Genomic DNA, 15,690 nt, shown 5'->3' with positions numbered 1-15,690 from the left:
AGGAGGGTTTGAATGGGTAGATCCAGAGGAGATCGACGATATGTTAAAATATTCAGAAGATCATAAATATGGGGCGTTAGTAGAAAGTGATTTAGAATATCCTCAACACCTTCACGATAGTCATAACGACTACCCTCTCGCGCCGGAAGCCATGGAAATCGACGGAGTTCGTAAATTGGTACCTCATCATCTAGGCAAAAGCGAAAAATATAGCCTTCATCTTCAGAACCTCCAATACTATATCTCCCAGGGAATGATCTTGAAAAAGGTTCATCGGATCATCAGATTTGAACAATCCCCATGGCTTAAACCGTATATCGACCTGAATACCGAACTCAGAGCTCAAGCTACAAGCGATGCTGAGAAGGGTTTTTAAAAACTCATGAATAACTCAGTGTTTGGAAAAACGATGGAGAATATTCGAAAGAGGGTCGATGTTCGACTGGTGAACAGTGAAAAACAAGCCCTAAAACTGGTGTCTAAGCCCAATTTTGATCGCCGGGTCGTATTCAATGAAAATCTGGCAGCCGTTCACATGAAAAGAACCAAGCTGAAATTCGACAAGCCAGTCTACTTAGGAGCATGTATCCTGGACATCTCAAAGCTCCTGATGTATAAATTCCATTACCGTTTCATACAGGAGACGTATGGTGATAACGCCCGGCTACTGTTTACCGATACAGATAGCTTGGCCTATGAAATTCAGACCGAGGATTTTTACAAAAATGTTACCCCCCATGTTCAGAAAAAAATCGATACCTCGAACTATCCAGCTGACCACCCTTCAGGAATTCCATCCGGCGTCAACAAGAAGATAATTGGAATATTTAAGGACGAATGTGGTGGTAAAAGTATGACTGGCTTCGTGGGACTTCGACCAAAATTATATGCGTACAAAATGGATGATGGAGACACTACCAAGAAAACAAGGAGTTACAAAGGCTGTCATCAAGCAGCATATTACCTTTGACAACTATAAGAGATGTTTTGACACCCATCAGGAAATATACCGACCGATGAATATTTTCCGAAGTTACCGCCATCAGATCTACACTCAAGAGATCAACAAGGTTGCACTTTCGGCTAAAGATACCAAGCGACACATTCTCCCCGACGGAATTAGCACCCTTCCTCACGGACATTATAAAATTGAGGAGCAACACCGCCTGCAATAAATAAAGTATGGGTAAAACTCAGAAAAAAATTAAATACCTCGAGGTGCAAAATGTAGTTCTTCCCCACAAGCCTCTGTCGAATAAGGAATTGGAGAACGCCGTCACAGCCCTAGGAATCCCAAGTTTTAGAGGGTTTTTTTGGCGAGATACCCTACCACCCAGTCCGCGCCGCATCGAATGTGGAATCTTGAATCATAATAGCTGGGAGGGTCCTGGAACGCATTAGACTTGCTGGTATAAACGTGGACCGGTAAAGTATTACTTTGACTCTTATGGATTGCCACCGCCTGCAGAGATGGTGAACTACTTACAGCCTGAAATTCGATATAGCACCGACAAATTACAGCAACGAGGCTCGGTGGTGTGTGGTCACGTTTGCCTATTCGTGTTGAAAGTGTTGGCGACTGGAAAATCGCTGGAAGATACAATCTTCTCACTCTATAAAAAAAAGGATAAGTTTGGATCTCATGCAAGAAAGCGCGCATCCCTTTGGCGAATGCTGCAGGATTTGGATATGAACGACAATCGCATTACTAGCCTAGGATATCCCAAGGACAGCTCGGATGCCGTGACAAAACGGTGGTTGACCCAACAGTTGAACGATGGTATACAAGACATCAATGATCTAGAGGCTGCGCTTGAAGCAATCTCGAAAGAGCTTGAGGTGGAGAAGAAACGTTTAATCGTATGTTGCGATTCCAGCGCTCGACAACACTCGACTTCTCCTCATTCTCAGTGGAGTAGAGCTCAATATCAGGCTTTTGGAGCAGCTGCTTTACATCGTTGTTGTAAAACTCAGTACCTGTGTCTGTCCACAATTTCTCAGGAACGCGCTCCTTGAACACCGCTTGAAAGGCATCCCGCACCGTCACACCCTTCTTGTTTTTGAGTGGTATCAACCAGCCATATTTGGAGAAGACATCGATGATGCTCAGGATGAACTTCTTTTCTCTGCTGTCCCTGGAAAAGGCACTCATATCAACAAGGTCGGCCACCCAGGTCTCATCCACACAACCCACTACCACACGGCGTTTCTGAAACTTGCGTCGAACAGGTTTGTGCAACTCCTCAGCTAAATCATCGGTCCAGTGAACTTTTTTTTTTAATACCCAGACCAAATCGAGCTTTGGTACCGATGATGGGTCCGACGATACTGCGGTCCATGCGCTCGCGTGTGGTAGGGTTGGGAATGGTGTTAAGCGAGGCTAGCATAGCTTTGTCACAGATGGAGTTGCGTGCGGCTGTATCCTTGTGCTGGGCATAACGGAGATCGTGGTGATATGCAGCATGGTGAACTCGATTAATGGGTTTTGACTAAGCCTTCGGTGTGCCATCGGGGAGGAGCCGCTTGCTAAGTTTAGTCCCTGGTCCGGTGAAGTTGTGTCCGGGCAGATGCATTTCCATGGGTAATCGGTTGATTAGTTTGTTCATGAACCCTGCACCGGTTGTAGCAACAAACTGAGACTTCTTGGCACCGCACACCATGCAGTTGCCAAACTTCCTCCATCGCCCGTTGCTGGTAATTGTCTCGCCAGGGTTAACTGTGTCCGTCTTCCTACGACATTTCACGCAGAAGATCATTGCTATTTTATTTAAATAAATGAACGTCGAAGACATTTCCTACAGTACCAACGCCCCCAAAATGAGCAATCACTACCTCCTACCGCAGCGGTCGATCAGAGTGTTGATCATTGGGAAGTCGGACTGTGGTAAGACAACGCTGTTGAACAACCTACTCCTGCGCGATGGATGGCTTGACTACGATCGATTGTACGTTTTTGGAAAATTGCTTCACCAGCCCATCTACTTACTGTTGCAGCAAGCGCTGGGAACAGGTTTCCCTAAGGAAGATATCCGAGACCTCCTACAGTGCAAGGGCAAGTCACTCTACTCGTTGATCGATGTGGTCAACGCCTTACCACAACCACGACACCCAAATGGTATCGACACTTTTTTTTCTTCGAGCAAGGGAGCGATGTACCAGACCCCCGGGAACTTGACCCCAGCTGCAAGAACCTCATAGTGTTCGACGACTTGATGCTAGGCAAACAGAACACGTGTGAAGATTACTACGTGCGCGGTCGCCACAACAACGTCGATTGTTTCTACCTGTGCCAGAACTACTTCAAACTGCCCGACAATCGATCCGAGAAAATGCAAACTTTATCTGTCTCTTTCAGTAAGATGCTAAGAATCTCGATCATATCCGGCGTGACCACTGCAACGATCTTACCAAGTAACAATTTGACGCTCTGTGTAAGCATTGCTGGTCCCAACCCTATTGATTTGTAACCATCGATCTCACGAGCCCTAAGTCAGCAGGGAAATACCGATACAAATTAGATGAGTTCTATGAGGTATAAGATAAAGAATGGATCAGTTTGAAGATTTCGTCCTGGAAATGGAGTATGAAGACACAGAGGAACCCCAGCCCTACAAGTTTTAGTGGCCCTGCAAATGTAAGTTCGAGTGGGACTGAGTCGATATAAGGAGTATGTGTTGGAAGTGTGGTCGCGCGATCCCCCGCCCGATCGATAGCGGTGTAGGTGATTTCGACGCATGAAACTCTGGCCGCCAGTATGGTAAGGTGAGCGCTTTCCTCTACCCCAATGCCCTACCAAGACGATTCGAGGCCATCAGTGTACACACCCATGCCAACCGCGTAAAGACCTATGCCTAAGACACTTGAAGCTTTCGAAGAGAATACAACCATACTCGTTACCCCCATTGTTTCAACAACTTTTTAAACGCTAAATGAAAGATATTTTTTCAAACGCTATAAGGTGTTTGGAAAAACGTCTATAAACGCTATGGGGCGTTCACACCAAGGCTATGAGGCGGTTAACAGCGTTCGCTCCTATAAATAAATGACGTTTATCAAGATTACCGACCCTAAGCAGCGTGAGGCGCTTGCCAGGGAGTTGCAAGACACCAAGCGGAAAATTCAAGCCAGTAATATGCAGCATCGCCTCGACAAGATTGGACTTAGCCGAGACCTTTCCAAAGTGTTTAAGCCTGTGGTTGAGGCTCAGCGAGAGGGAGCTTTACAGATCACCAAAACGATCGCAGACCTTCCTGCAGCAGTGCCAGCAATTCCTCCTCCACCGCCCGAGTTTGCCGACCCACTACCCATCGCACCAGCTACATACACCGTCCTTGGACCCCGAGCACGGCAGTATTTGCAGCTCAGTATGACTCCTTCCGCCGACCACACCTTTGGATTGCGATCTGAAAACAATAGTATCTTTATCGGAAGCTCACCAGTTACTTTTGACGGTGATGATATTTTCGTGGATGGTGTGAGGTACAAAGGAACCCTTGGTCTCTGGTAACTCATGGTGAAAAAGAATTCTGAATCGTTCGAGCCCGACGACCTAGAGGACTATGCACAGATTCTAAAAAGTTCCGGTGCCATGTATCAAGGCAATTCCACCCTCTCGAGAACCCCGAAGGCGAATAAGGGTTACAAGTGGAAGGAAATCGTGTCCCACATCTACCAAAAGAATAAGTTTGGCAGTGGGCTGCAAACCGTGTTTTTACCTTCAAACTTCAAACAGCTTCTCGATCGCTTGGAACTGTGTGCCGCAGCATACCGAGCAGGAAATAATGGTGTGCGCAACGAAATTGTGTCGATTATCGATGCTATGAGAAAGGGTAGACATATCAGCATCGAGGAATATAAGGCGCTTCATCGTAGCATCCTATAAATAAATGTTGCAAATCAAAAAAGGTTACGCTCGAAAGTACGCCTACGGTGGTAGAGGACTGTTTGACACAATCGCCAGTTTGGCTTGACGCATGTTTACTTCCTATGCCGCTAAAACCCTAGGAAGTAAGGCCGTGAGTGCTGCCACCAATGCAGCCTTGAAAGGTGTTGAAAATGGGGCCTCCAAAGCCGTCGACCATGTGGTTGATAAAGTGACCCGCAAGAAGCCAGAGCAAGTTCGGTCTTATCTCCGGCCCTGGTATCAAAACCATCCACGACTTCGTCCAACGCTATAAATAAATACATTATGACTGACATCCGTACAATCACCGAAGGGTTGACCTTCCACGAAAGTCTTCAGGAATATCAGGTTCGAGAATACGAACCACAAGCCGGTGCCCAGCTGAACAGTGCCGGTTTTGAAATCCGAATCAACATCGAAACCCAGGATTTGTTCCTACACCCCGACGAGAGTTATCTCTTGGTAGAAGGACGGCTCCTAAATAACGACGGCACTGCATATGCCGACACTGATCTCGTGTCCCTCGTCCATAATGGTATCATGTATCTCTTCAGAACCATCAGCTATCGACTCTCCGGCCAGCAAATCGAGCACATCAACGACCCCGGCGTCGCAACCACCATGATGGGAATGTTGACCTACCCCGACGACTTTTCCATATCACAAGGTCTCAACCAACTGTGATTCAAGGATTCCTCCATCGACGCCCATGCAAACAACACCGGCTTTGTAGCGCGCCGTGGCTACATCATTGCCAAACAAAGGGTCGTGTTCATTCGCCATCCCCCTGAAGCACATTTTTGGGTTCGCTGATGACTACGACAAGATCGTGTACGGGTTCAGGCATGAAATCACACTCGTGCTCAATTCCACGCCGTCGACGTGGGAAAAGTTGTCCTGCGTAAGATCTCATGGTTCGTCCCCCACGTCACTCCTTTAGACGAAAACAAGATGCAGCTATACAAAACCATTCAGAGTAAAGCGAAGATCAACTGTGGATTTCGAGGCTCCTTCCAAGGGTTCATTCTCTCTGTTCAGACTACTGCAGGCCCATACCCTTGTCGTTTCTCCTTCTTTGTTTTTCAAGGTGAGGATCTTACTCCTCCCAAACTTCCCATCTACTTCTACCACTTCTAGGATTTTATATTTTACCCAGGTTTGGAATTCCTTCCATTTTAGGGTTTCCAGGCTCTGGTCCTTTGCCTTTTCCTCGAAAACATTATCATTAATAAAATCGTCGTCTACGATTTTTGAACTTCTGAGTTCCTCCATCTTTTGTACGAAAGCCATATTTTTGTATCTACCCCTAGGATTACATCCCTTTAAGGTGTCTCTACTATTGTTTACAAAAAGCCATATTCTTGTTTCCACCCTTAGACTAGTTGAAACACAATGCATTTGCATTTTATGTTTGCGGTTTGGGTCCCTATGCAAGATTTGTGTTTAAAAATGGCAAGTGCGGCAGAATCCCCCTTTTTACACTACAATCCACCATTAGTTTTCTGTAGAAGCCATGGAATAGGCCAACCCCCTGTTTTAAACATTTTTTTTTAATTTTGAGCTCTAGTTTCAATTTTTTTTAACATAGCGCCCTTCGATACCTTGCGCAAAAGATGCGCCTGTTTCTCCTCTACAAGATCTATATAGTCATATCCCGTGACACCCCTCCTTTTTTTCTCTAGAAGCCATGGAATAGGCCAACCCCCCTTTTTTAACAATTTTTTTTTCAAATTTTGAGCTCTAGTTTCAGATTTTTTCAAGGTAGCGCCCTTCGATACCTTGCGCAAGAGATGCGCCTGTTTCTCCTCTACAAGACCTATATAGTCATACCCCGTGACACTCCTCATTATTTTTCTCTAGAAGCCATGGAATAGGCCAACCCCCCCCTGTTTTTAACAATTTTTTTCAAATTTTGAGCTCTACTTTCAGATTTTTGAACATAGCGCCTTTCGAAACCTTGCGCAAGAGATGCGCCTGTTTCTCTTCTACAAGACCTATATTGTCATACCCCGTGACACCCCTCACTATTTTTCTATAGAAGACATGGAATAGGCCAACCCCCCTGTTTTAAACATTTTTTTTCAAATTTGAGATCTAGTTTCAGATTTTTGAACATAGCGCCCTTCGATACCTTGCGCAAAATATGCGCCTGCTTCTCTTCTACAAGACCTATATAGTCATACCCGGTGACACCCCTAATTATTTTTCCCTAGAAGCCATGGAATAGGCTAACCCTCTGTTTTTAACAAATTTTTTTTTCAAATTTTGAGCTCTAGGTTCTGATTTTTGAACATAGCGCCCTTCAATACCTTCCGCAAAAGATGCGCCTGTTTCTCCTCTACAAGACCTATATAGTCATACCCCGTGACACCCCTCATTATGTTTCTCTAGAAACCATGGAATAGGCCAACCCCCCTGTTTTTAACAATTTTTTTTCAAATTTTGAGCTCTAGTTTCAGATTTTTGAACATAGCGCCCTTCGATACCTTGCGCAAAAGATGCGCCTGTTTCTCCTCTACAAGACCTATATAGACATACCCCGTGACACCCCTCATTATTTTTCTCTAAAAACCATGGAATAGGCCAACCCCCCTGTTTTTAACAATTTTTTTCAAATTTTGAGCTCTAGTTTCAGATTTTTGAACATAGCGCCCTTCGATACCTTGCGCAAAAGATGCGCCTGTTTCTCCTCTACAAGACCTATATAGTCATACCCCGTGACACCCCTCATTATTTTTCTGTGGAAGCCATGTACTAGGCCAACCCCCTGTTTTTAACAATTTATTTTTCAAATTTTGAGCTCTAGTTTCAGATTTTTGAATATAGCGCCCTTCGATACCTTGCGCAAAAGATGCGCCTGTTTCTCCTCTACAAGACCTATATAGACATACCCCGTGACACCCCTCATTATTTTTCTCTAAAAACCATGGAATAGGCCAACCCCCCTGTTTTTAACAATTTTTTTCAAATTTTGAGCTCTAGTTTCAGATTTTTGAACATAGCGCCCTTTGATACCTTGCGCAAGAGATGCGCCTGTTTCTCCTCTACAAGACCTATATAGTCATACCCCGTGAAACTCCTCATTATTTTTCTCTAGAAGCCATGGAATAGGCCAACCCCCCTGTTTTTAACAATTTTTTTCAAATTTTGAGCTCTAGTTTCAGATTTTTGAACATAGCGCCTTTCGATACCTTGCGCAAGAGATGCGCCTGTTTCTCTTCTACAAGACCTATATTGTCATACCCCGTGACACCCCTCATTATTTTTCTGTAGAAGCCATGGAACAGGCCAACTCCCCTATTTTTAACATTTTTTTTCAAATTTTGAGCTCTAGTTTCAGATTTTTGAACATAGCGCCCTTCGATACCTTGCGCAAAAGATGCGCCTGTTTATCCTCTACAAGACCTATATAGACATACCCCGTGACACTCCTCATTATTTTTCTCTAGAAACCATGGAATAGGCCAACCCCCCTGTTTTTAACAATTTTTTTCAAATTTTGAGCTCTAGTTTCAGATTTTTGAACATAGGGCCCTTCGATACCTTGCGCAAGAGATGCGCCTGTTTCTCCTCTACAAGACCTATATAGTCATATCCCGTGACACCCCTCATTATTTTTCTCTAGAAACCATGGAATAGGCCAAACCCCCCTGTTTTTAACATTTTTTTTTCAAATTTAAGCTCTAGTTTCAGATTTTTGAACATAGCGCCCTTCGATACCTTGCGCAAAAGATGCGCCTGTTTATCCTCTACAAGACCTATATAGACATACCCAGTGACACCCCTCATTATTTTTCTCTAGAAACCATGGAATAGGCCAACCCCCCTGTTTTTAACAATTTTTTTCAAATTTTGAGCTCTAGTTTCAGATTTTTGAACATAGCGCCCTTCGATACCTTGCGCAAGAGATGCGCCTGTTTCTCCTCTACAAGACCTATATAGTCATATCCCGTGACACCCCTCATTATTTTTCTCTAGAAGCCATGGAATAGGCCAACCTCCCTGTTTTTAACAATTTTTTTCAAATTTTGAGCTTTAGTTTCAGATTTTTGAACATAGCGCCTTTCGAAACCTTGCGCAAGAGATGCGCCTGTTTCTCTTCTGCAAAACCTATATTGTCATACTCCGTGACACCCCTCATTATTTTTCTGTAGAAGCCATGGAATAGGCCAACCCCCCCTGTGTTTAACATTTTTTTTCAAATTTGAGCTCTAGTTTCAGATTTTTTAACATAGCGCCCTTCGATACCTTGCGCAAAAGATGCGCCTGTTTCTCTTCTACAAGACCTATATAGTCATACCCCGTGACACCCCTCATTATGTTTCTCTAGAAACCATGGAATAGGCCAACCCTCCTGTTTTTAACAAATTTTTTTCAAATTTTGAGCTCTAGTTTCAGATTTTTGAACATAGCGCCCTTCAATACCTTGCGCAAAAGATGCGCCTGTTTCTCATCTACAAGACCTATATAGTCATACCCCGTGACACCCCTCATTATTTTTCTCTAGAAGCTATGGAATAGCCCAACCCCTCTGTTTTTAACACTTTTTTTCAAATTTTGAGCTCTAGTTTCAGATTTTTGAACATAGCGCCCTTCGATACCTTGCGCAAAAGATTCGCCTGTTTCTCCTCTACAAGACCTATATAGACATACCCCGTGACACCCCTCATTATTTTTCTCTAAAAACCATAAAATAGGCCAACCCCCCGGTTTTTAACAATTTTTTTCAAATTTTGAGCTCTAGTTTCAGATTTTTGAACATAGCGCCCTTCGATACCTTGCGCAAGAGATGCGCCTGTTTCTCCTCTACAAGACCTATATAGTCATACCCAGTAACACCCCTACTTATTTTTCTCTAGAAACCATGGAATAGGCCAACCCCCCTGTTTTTAACAAATTTTTTTCAAATTTTGAGCTCTAGTTTCAGATTTTTGAACATAACGCCCTTCGATACCTTGCGCAAGAGATGCGCCTATTTCTCCTCTACAAGACCTATATAGTCATACCCGGTGACACCTCTCATTATTTTTCTCTAGAAGCCATGGAATAGGCCAACCCCCCCTGTTTTTAACAATTTTTTTCAAATTTTGAGCCCTAGTTTCAGATTTTTGAACATAGCGCCTTTCGAAACCTTGCGCAAGAGATGCGCCTGTTTCTCTTCTACAAGACCTATATAGTCATACCCCGTGACACCCCTCATTATTTTTCTGTAGAAGCCATGGAATAGGCCAACCCCCCTGTTTTTCACATTTTTTTTCAAATTTGAGCTCTAGTTTCAGATTTTTGAACATAGCGCCCTTCAATACCTTGCGCAAAAGATGCGCCTGTTTCTCTTCTACAAGACCTATATAGTCATACCCCGTGACATCCCTAATTATTTTTCCCTTGAAGCCATGGAATAGGCCAACCCTCTGTTTTTAACAATTTTTTTTTTCAAATTTTGAGCTCTAGTTTCAGACTTTTGAACATAGCGCCCTTCAATACCTTCCGCAAAAGATGCGCCTGTGTCTTCTCTACAAGACCTATATAGTCATACCCTGTGACACCCCTCATTATGTTTCTCTAGAAACCATGGAATAGGCCAACCCCCCTGTTTTTAACAATTTTTTTTCAAATTTTGAGCTCTAGTTTCAGATTTTTGAACATAGCGCCCTTCGATACCTTGCGCAAAAGATGCGCCTGTTTCTCTTCTACAAGACCTATATAGTCATACCCCGTGACACCCCTCATTATTTTTCTCTAGAAGCTATGGAATAGCCCAACCCCCCTGTTTTTAACACTTTTTTTTCAAATTTTGAGCTCTAGTTTCAGATTTTTGAACATAGCGCCCTTCGATACCTTGCGCAAAAGATGCGCCTGTTTCTCATCTACAAGACCTATATAGACATACCCCGTGACACCCCTCATTATTTTCTCTAAAAACCATGGAATAGGCCAACCCCCCTGTTTTTAACAATTTTTTTTCAAATTTTGAGCTCTAGTTTCAGATTTTTGAACATAGCGCCCTTCGATACCTTGCGCAAAAAGATGCGCCTGTTTCTCCTCTACAAGACCTATATAGTCATACCCCGTGACACTCCTCATTATTTTTCTCTAGAAGCCATGGAATAGGCCAACCCCCCTGTTTTTAACAGTTTTTTTCAAGTTTTGAGCTCTAGTTTCAGATTTTTGAACATAGCGCCCTTCGATACCTTGCGCAAAAGATGCGCCTGTTTCTCCTCTACAAGACCTATATAGTCATACACCGTGACACCCCTCATTATTTTTCTCTAGAAACCATGGAATAGGCCAACCCCCCTGTTTTAAACAATTTTTTTTCAAATTTTGAGCTCTAGTTTCAGATTTTTGAACTTAGCGCCCTTCGATACCTTGCGCAAAAGATGCGCCTGTTTCTCCTCTACAAGACCTATATAGTCATACCCCGTGACACCCCTCATTATTTTTCTCAAGAAGCCATGGAATAGGCCAACCCCCATTTCTGCAAATGTGTATCTTTGTTCAATTAAACAATGACATCAAAGATGCTGTATTTTACAGGGAAGGACTACTTTTACATACGTACTAAATGGAAGTGGGTGCATTGGTGGTTTTACACCTACAAATAATCCGTTGACAGATGCAGATTTACTGTGGTACTGAATATTAGCCTAAAAAGATATGTGACTTGTTTTATCAATGGATGGGATAAATACCATTTCATGATAGAGTTGAAATTGCAATATTTGGACGGAATTTCTGCCTGTTTAAATATTTTTCATTTAACGGCCGTTGCTGTCTTATTCATTTTTTCGGTTTTTAGATGTATCGCCTTATTGTTCGCTGGCTTATTGTTCGCTAGTTATTGTTCGCTAGCTTCAGCCTGGTTCAGGAGTATGGCAGTTGTTATCAAATATTCCGTTTCTATGTATGTTGGCGTTTGTTTTTGTAGCAGTTCAGTGTTTATGTTGTTCTGTTGTTTTCCTATTATATTTGATATGTTTCCCTCGGTTTTGGATGGTTTTCACAATTTGGATGTTTTTGTGTATATAGTTTTTGTTGACCTGTTTCAGCAAGACGGGTTGGGTATGGTCCAAAACATGGAAGTACCAAACCTTACGAATCATTCCAACAAGCCAGTACCAATACGAACGACACAAAACAGCGATTTTTTTATAATAAGTTTTATATGTGTTTACGGTTTGGTAGTTTTGTTTTCAACATAATAAAATTGAGAATGGAAATGGGGAATGTGTCAAAGAGACAACAACCCGACCATAGAGCAGACAACAGCCGAAGGCCACCAATGGGTCTTTAATGCAGCGAGAAACTCCCGGACCCGGAGTTACATGATGGCTGTATCATTTACCATATATCATATCTTAATAAAACCCAGATATATAAAAATATTACACCCCAGTTCTATTGTTATTCTACACAGTTTCTATTTCTGAAACAAGTGTAAATTGACTAGATCTATTGTTACGAATTACAATGGATTTTGACCACAGGGTGTGACGAGCTGGGTTTCTGGAAACCCCTGCTTCTACATCCCGAAAACACAGTCCATTGTTATTCATAACAATATGAATTTTTTTTTTAATAGCATGAACATAAGAGATTACGAATAGACGAGTGTTCACTACAAGTTGTTTCAAGTCATATTAAAAAAACATATTTCAGGAAATTTCAATAACGAAAAAAATCTTTAGCATCTATTTTAATTTAAATAAAATCATTTAAATACTTCTTAGCTTGAAGCTACAATTTTAATCCCATATGGCAATGTTTTAAAAACATACATAAAAAGAACTTTTGTGTAAATTATACATTAAAACATATAGTTTACATTTGGACTAAGTCTTAACCATAAAACAAAATTTATTAATGTTTGGACCTCCCCCCCCCCCCCCCCCCCCCCCCCCCCCCCCCACACACACACACACACACTTTGGAATGCAATCTGTATCTTTGTATGTTAAGCGTGTCCGGTCGTCCAGTTTCTAATCCAGACACACCTATTCCTCAGTATGTTCGAAATGAATGTTTGTTTGTTAAATGTTGAGAAGAGGTTGGGGGGGGGGGGGGGGGGGGGGCTTTTTTTTATAAAACCGTAAGTTACATGTAAAATAAATTTATGATTACCTTTATGGGTTATAAATATTGCGTTATCTTTAGACTCTTGTGCAAAATCCAACGCCTGACTCAAAATATCGTCCGTTTCATACCCGTCTATATTGACAACTGCATACAGGAGCATGATTTTTTTTTTGTATTAAGAATGCACGATATAGACAACCTTGACCTGCTGATCCATATTAGCACATGAATTTAACGGGAATATGAAAACGGCAACTTTGACATTTGTAAAATCTACTCACTTGTCAAAGTTCGAATGAAGACCGTAAAAGTAAGGTTACTAGTGGGGTTTCATTTGAACACAAAATTCTTATTAATCATGGTTTGATATTGTCAAAAAAAATGCTATCCCTTATTTTTCATTTAAAATTTAATGTAAACAAATATAGGGTTTAGCATCGGGTGTAAGTTAGTTATACACTTCGGGATACGGTGTGTCTGGATAAGAAACCCCTCCGGCCTCCGGCCGTCGGGGTTTCTTATCCAGACACACCTATCCCTCGGTGTATAACTATTACGTAATATGTGGTATGATTGTCAATGAGACAACTATCTACCAGAATCCAAATGACGTGGATGTAAGAAATTATAGGTCACTGGGGCCTTTAACAATTAGAAAAATCCATACCGTAAAGTCAGCTATAAAAGGCACTACGCTCTTTACCTAATGGCTTTAATTATAACACTACAATTTAAAAAAAAAAAATCGAAAAAAAATCGATACATATTTGCCATTACATACATGTAACTGTGTCCCATATTCGTACGTCGACAAGAAAAGTTAAACAAAATTTACGAAAAGAATGTCTGTTTTCCTGTTCACGTGTACTTTAACCCGTAATTGGGTCATCTATAGTAAAGGTTGTAAACTGTATTGTTTTTACTGATGAATGAAAGTTACATGTGTTTAATTGAGAATGAACAATGACGATTAAACATTAACATTAAACATATGGTTTTGGTCAGGCAGACCGAACAGAGAGAAGTCTTTCTTTTTGTATTTTTGGTTTTTTTTACATGATTTTCTGTGTTTTTTTTTCTACTTAGTTATATAATGTTCTACTACGTTAAGTGTATTACATATGAAATTGATAAGACTGTAAAGCCAAAACTAGATAATGGCTAATTATTGTATCAATTTAACTTCCCTTAATGTAAAAGGCTTTGGAAACGATTTTAAACGTAAATCCATGTTTCTTTGGTTGAAAAAATGTCAAAGCGACATCATTTTCTTACAAGAAACACACAGTATTTAATCCTATGAAACTAAACGGAAAAGGGAATGGGGTGGAGATATTTATTTTGCACACGGGGAAACGAATTTAAGAGTCTTAAAATGTATCATATACTGTGTATTCACATCCTAAACTTGTAAATTTTTACTATGTCTTATTTGCATAATAACAATAGTATAACAATGCCATAAATGTAAAGCCATTCACTTATGTCTTGTAAAAATGTAGGTATGCACTGTAGTTTGAACACCAAAAAGATTAATAAAAAATAAAAAAAATTTTTATGAAAAACAAATATGACAGACACGAACCAACGACAACACTTAGTAACAGACTCCTGAATTCGACCAGGCACATAAAAACATGGCAGGTTTAAACGTATATTTGTAAGAGCTTAAACCTCCCCTAACCTGGGACAGTGTTGTAGCAGCACAACATAAGAACAAACTGTAAAAATCAGTAGAAAATGGCATAACTAAATAGATTGTTACGATAGTAAAACAAAACAATAGACAGAAGCAACTTACTTACAGTTACTTAGTTAAAGCCAATTACAACCAATAAATACATCATGGTCCTCAAGAAAAAAGTATCAATCCGTACACATCCAACGGATGTGCAATGCCAAAATATAAGTAAACAGTATCGACAGGGTGTAGGATCATGACAATTCATATCTATACATATATAGCAATATGTTTTCAGATATGTTTTAATTTTTCAAAAAAAAAAAAAAACCTATGTTAGTACCGATAAAGCAATTTTAAGTTTTTACTCGGTGTTAAATTGACAACCTTACAGAATATTTTTATTCAAAAGATCAATGAGTTTACGTGGATTGTATCTAAATTTACAGGCTGTATAAACAACACCACCGTAAAAATATTGTCGTTTCCCTTCTCTTGTCCTCTTTTCCTCGGTTGTAACATTATCGAATTAGACTGAACACCAAAGTTGCACTTACCATCAACAACACGTCGGGTGACTCATATTGTGCAGGACATGCTTACCTTCCGTAACACCCCCGATTTTGGTGGGGTTCATGTTGCACAGTCTTTAGTTGTTCATATAGTGTTTTGTAGACTGTTGTTTGTATTTTTTTCGGTTTTTTCGGTTTTTATGTCATGACTTTGTCAGTCTCTCTTTGATGTACGAGGTTTGAAGCATCCTTTGTTATATCCTGCATCTTATTCGTAATTATTTCCAAGGAAGTGTTTTGTGTTTATGTCATGTATATGTTTGTTGTTTTATTCGATTTAGGATTTTTGTTTTTCCTTTGGTATTTTCCACCATTTTTATATGTAAATAAAGGCAACAGTAGTATACAATATCTTCAACAGTCATAATTCGATTAAGCAAAACCAAATCCGGTGTAAACGTCTTTCAACCCATATTCGCCAAGATATCATAAGAGGTCATCAAGAGTTTCCAAATATC

The 15,690-nt window shown here is 41.0% G+C and overlaps 1 long non-coding RNA gene across 5 annotated transcripts; it reads right to left on the bottom strand.

Annotated features, from left to right (window-relative positions):
- Nucleotides 1-5,812: 5,812 nt before the first annotated feature.
- LOC127723369 (uncharacterized) lies at nucleotides 5,813-11,386 on the bottom strand. 5 transcript variants are annotated; one of them, XR_007992019.1, is made up of 4 exons: nucleotides 10,490-11,386; nucleotides 8,800-8,901; nucleotides 7,251-8,094; nucleotides 5,813-6,542 (listed from the first exon to the last, which is right to left on the bottom strand). It is a non-coding gene; the product is annotated as an uncharacterized LOC127723369 (long non-coding RNA). The 5 variants fall into 5 exon arrangements; XR_007992020.1 differs by lacking the exon at nucleotides 5,813-6,542 and adding an exon at nucleotides 6,792-6,897; XR_007992021.1 differs by lacking the exon at nucleotides 5,813-6,542 and adding an exon at nucleotides 6,971-7,072.
- Between the last annotated feature and the right edge of the window lie 4,304 nt (nucleotides 11,387-15,690).

This window comes from Mytilus californianus, unplaced genomic scaffold (assembly GCF_021869535.1).
Source record: "Mytilus californianus isolate M0D057914Y unplaced genomic scaffold, xbMytCali1.0.p SCAF_13, whole genome shotgun sequence".
NCBI classification, from domain to species: Eukaryota; Metazoa; Mollusca; class Bivalvia; order Mytilida; family Mytilidae; genus Mytilus; species Mytilus californianus.
This window is presented reverse-complemented; position numbering and strand designations above follow the sequence as displayed.